This window comes from Arvicanthis niloticus, chromosome 7 (assembly GCF_011762505.2).
Source record: "Arvicanthis niloticus isolate mArvNil1 chromosome 7, mArvNil1.pat.X, whole genome shotgun sequence".
In the NCBI taxonomy this organism is placed as follows: Eukaryota; Metazoa; Chordata; class Mammalia; order Rodentia; family Muridae; genus Arvicanthis; species Arvicanthis niloticus.
The window spans coordinates 18,500,475-18,505,231 of NC_047664.1; the positions used below are offsets into that span (position 1 = coordinate 18,500,475).

At 46.4% G+C, this 4,757-nt stretch overlaps 1 long non-coding RNA gene across 1 annotated transcript in view; it reads right to left on the reverse strand.

Moving 5' to 3' along the window:
• Positions 1-3,964, reverse strand: part of LOC143442942 (uncharacterized) — a 10,505-nt gene extending 6,541 nt beyond the window's left edge. Inside the window, exons 1-3 of the long non-coding RNA XR_013111565.1 lie at positions 3,874-3,964; positions 2,703-2,744; positions 2,348-2,435 (exon numbers count right to left, since the gene is read on the reverse strand). This is a non-coding gene — a long non-coding RNA (uncharacterized LOC143442942). The remainder of the gene's footprint in view (positions 1-2,347; positions 2,436-2,702; positions 2,745-3,873) is intronic.
• Positions 3,965-4,757: the final 793 nt, after the last annotated feature.

Consider the following 4,757-nt stretch of genomic DNA (forward strand, 5'->3'; position numbering starts at 1 on the left):
ATAAAAGGAGGCACCCCCTCCAAGAGCCCCCCTCTGTCCTTCCCTCTTTTTACCCCCCACTTCCCTCCCATCACTAGGCCTCTCAGTTGCTATTCAAGTGGGCTGTCATGTCTGTTGGTCCATTCCAGAGAGGCTGGTGGAAATAAAAAAATGCATGCTATCGTTTGGCAGACGTTCAAAAACTTGACCTAAAAAAAAATATTAGTGGGCCTCTGCTGTCACCTTCTCCCTTTGGCCCCTGAACGCATCCGCTCTAGATTTTCTCAGCAACCTTCCTACACATGGGCAGGTTGTCCACATTCACGTGGAGCCAGCTCCCCGTGGTCAGCGTGGGCTTCTCACTCACCTGTGAAGGATCATCTCACTCCACAGATGTCCCCTCTCTCTGTCCACTGTATACTTGGAAAGCATAGAGCTCTCAGCCTGCCATGGAGGGCTGGGCAGTGGCTTCCACCCGCTGGATTCTCGTGTCCCTTCTACCTGCTCCGTCTTTACACCTTCGCTTCATGCTTTTCTCTGCACACCTGGGTGCTGGGTGAGTCTAAGCTTCGCTTTTACAAGTGAAGCTTGTAATAAGCTTTTACTGTTCTGACTTTATTCTCTGTCCTTTTCCTCCCGGTCATCTCTCCACTGCCCCAGTGACTGACCACACAAGGCGACCTTCACATTTACAGCTCTCTTGTGACCCTCTGATGGTAGAATTCCTTTTTAATTCCCATCCTGGACTGAGAATACATTGAGGGAAGGCCTTGGACCGTTCTTTTATCAGTCTACCTGAAGCAGATGTAGGAGGTGTCCTGGTGCCTTGGTGTCTTTTGAATGAATGTGTGAGTATTTTGCTACCATAAGTGACCCCACTACTCCCAGAAGAGTCTTCATGCTTCAGAGGGGCTGTTCTACCTCTTAAACTTGAGTTACCTCATTTTCCCCAGGTAAGTATGCCATATTTATTTTAACATTGTTTATATTCACCTATTGATGTGAATATAAGGTCCTCTCACCACCACATGGTCCTGTTGTGGACAACAAGAAAAACTACCCCACCAACACAGAATGGCAAGTTGCCATAAACGTGGTGATGCCAAGGCCTCCTGGACCACATGTATCAGGGACATAAAGATGTTGGTGAACTGCAGAGAAGCAAGGCTGAAGCTTTGCTCCATGAGGAAAGGGTAGCCCCATCTCTCAACCCACACAGCCCAAGCCTGGGCACACAGTGAGGTGTGCAGAATGATGCTGGGTTTCAGGCTGCCTATCCTCACTCCTGGCCAGGCACTTCTGTATGTCAGACAGTGCCACTGCTGAGCATCGATGCCCTAGCCAGGTCATTGCAGCCCAGTCTATAGAGTGACCTTGTCCCCTGGTGAAGGCATTGGTTCCCAGAAGGCTTGTGAACAGACCTATGGAACAAAGCTGAAGGCACTTTGATGATGAGTGTTAATATATATAGAAAACAATGAGTAAGAACCGTACTACTGAGAAACACCGTGGGAGGAAGGCCGCTCTCTCTCCTGTGGAAATAAGACCTCCTTTCTTGGGTTCAGTTTCCTCATCAGAGAACCAAATCCCCTATACCTTCTGGAGGCGGAGAAGCAACACTCCTGGCACCCAGTGGGCCGCATGTTGTAAGCCCTGATTATAGACTTACTGCTGTGTGGTTTTTCCATATGGTTTTCTCAAACAAGAATCCTGAACATCCGATCTCCGTTCTCCCTGCATGCGTGCTGAACAGCAGGGGTATAAGAAGTTGGCTTTAATGGTATTTAATCTAAGATTCCCGATAGTCCTCTAAATCTGCCTCACCAGCCGGCACCCAAGTACAAAACGCATGGCCTCAATTAGCACCAGAACCTTCCACTCCCCCCCCACACACACACCCAGCAAGCCTCCTGTTCAGCCTCAAAAAAAAAAAAAAAAAAAAAAAAAGACACAAAAAAACAATTCTGCCACAGAAGAGAGGACTTGAGCCTTGTCAAAGCTTTGTAGGTGGGTGGAATCTTCCAAGTCACAGAGCTAAGTGAGGGAGGAGGAAGGGAAGGGGAAGGAGAAGGGATTTGATACTTTTGGGGTGAGGGAAAGTCAGCTATTGCAACCAGTGGGATTCCAGAACACCTGATGAAGAATTCAGGAACAGTTCTGTCTCCAGAAAAGTGGGGGATGGGCAGGGCCATAACCAGAGAAAACCTTGTAATTCAAAAATAACGAGAAAGCCAATGTCACAAAGGGAACAAAGCAACAGCCCCTTGGATTCTTTTCCAAGCTAAGGTTATCCAAATTCTTCCTTAGTCTTGCCGAGGGAAGTCCGTGTCTATGGTTCATGTCTGTTGGAGGACATTTAGGGCCATACCTGTCACATTTGACACATGTATGGAGGCTCCAGGGAGAGAGGAGGGTCCTGTTTCACTTCAACCTAGGCTTTATACCACCAGCTTTCTCTATAGAAGAATGAGGAGAGATGCTTTAGTTGGGTGCTCTGCTGAGTCTCCACACTACATAGACCAGTACCAGTAGGAACCTAAGTGAAGGAAACAGGTTTTCTAGGTGGAGAGGGGAGGAAAGCAGCAGGAAGGTGCCATGCACTGAGGATTGGGCTGCCCAGCACTACACCTGGGAATGAGGCTTGCCTGGTGCTCTCCCCCTTCAGGCCCACTCTGTGACCCTGATTGAGATCAAAGTGGATATAAGAGAGAAGCTAAGCTCACCTTAGATGGACTCATATTCTCTGATGGGTCTGACATCTTCTCCTGGTGGAAGAAGTATGGTATGTGATTTGAAGTCAAAAGATTAACCTATGCCTTTAATATTAGCAAAATGATTACTTTGCAGAGTTATGATGCAGTGAACTAGAGAATAAGAACGTGTGTGCATGGCAACAGATCTGGGGATATCCAGACGACCAATAAATATGTGTTGTTTTTTCCTTCCTTCCTTCTGATGAAAATATTTTTGGCTACATAAAAGTGTTCTTTTTCTTCTGCTGCTAGACACAAAGAAAATGTCCAGTTTATCTCAAATAGTAGCATTTGGGTTGGGTTCTTATAGGATACAGCTTCTGATGCCTTAGATGAGAGAAGCTGAGGAAATGGGAAAGATGAACATCATTTCCATAAATCCCAAGATCATCCTGCCAGAGGACCACCACAAAGCCTGGAGCGAGAGAGAAACAATCTGTTCAAATGAAGGCCGACATGATAGACGTGACCCTGTTCACACTAGCTAGGCTCCTGTCATAGAACACAGTGGGGATCCTAAAGACGAACCCATGACTCAAAGTAAGGTGTCAGAGCTCTGGCTCCAAGCTGCATGTTAAGCCTCTCCATCCTCAGCTCTGCTCCCTCCATGTGCCCTGATTGAAGGATAGTCTTCCAAAAAGCCAGCAGTTCCTGGCTCGCCTTCTCACGAGTTTTCCCTTTACCCTACCCAAAGTAGCGTGAGTTCTCCCCATTGCATCTGAGACTGTCTTCAAAATCTCACACCCAGTCAAGTGCTCATCTCTTGAATCCCTGCAGTTAAAAATGCCTTGTCACACTCCTTATGGCCTGTAGGACATTTTCTTTTTAAAATATAGCTGCCTCTAATCAGATGAGAACACCGTATTTTGGGGATTCCCATAGGAGAGGGGCTCTCATGAAACAGAAATATTACAGGAGAAATATTTGTGTTCTTGCCTTTTCCCACCCTTATCATGCAAACATACCACCCTTTCCCCAAGAGAGACAGACAGACAGACAGACAGACAGACAGACAGACAGACACACACACACACACACACACACACACACATCATTACCCCTTCCAATACAGAGATTACCACTTCTCTTGCTGACATTGGATTCAGGAAATATTTGTTAGAGGTGACACTCAAATACAAACCTTGACGCATCCATCCGTTTCTACCAGCATATGCTGTGCAGCTCCCTAACAACCAGTTTTTGCTGAGGACAGATTCTGCAACAGAGACCGGAATTTAGTTATAATCATGGCCACCCACCACCACCATGGCATTCATCTGGACTATCTTGACAGGAAGAAGCCTAAGTTCCAAATATTATCTTGTCTAATCCTCACCCCCTAAAGGGGTAACTATTTATGGGTGCCTCACTATGGATGGAAAAATCCATAGAAGCTTTCCCAAGCCATGTTGTACAGACTTCTAGGAAAGCACTGATTGCTGAGCAGTTTCTCCAGACCCACAGGTAGAGAGAAGCACTGTAGGCTGAAGCATCAGGGGACCACACCCTCTGTGGAACACAGGAACACTAGAATATGATTTAAACTTACTTTGTTAAGATGAGGCAGACTCTGCCCTGGCCTAGGGTGATGCCTGCTCTGAATTTTCCCTTTGAAGATAATAGATCTGGTCAATTTAAAGGGGGCAGAGGTGAAGTAAGAAACCAATAAGCCCCTGAAAGTTTGGCTGCCTAACTAAGTGGTGAATTATGTGCTCATCAATGAATCCTAGACATGAGAGATGCGACGGCCCCCTGGGTCACATGGCCATCCCCCTGTGAGGAGAGTTTTCTCCGCAGCATCTTCTATAAGTGCTTCTCCAATCTAATTAGAAATGACCAAGCAATGGGGTTCCCACCACTGCCTCTTGGGGAACTATTCTGCTGTCTAAGAGACCTAATTATTAGGGAATTGATCATTATATTTATACTAAATTCTTCTGCACACAGTTGTATCACATCGCTTCTTAATTGTTCTCCTTTTGACCCTGCCTCCTCCTCCCCCAAACAATTCCTCTTAAGCACTTC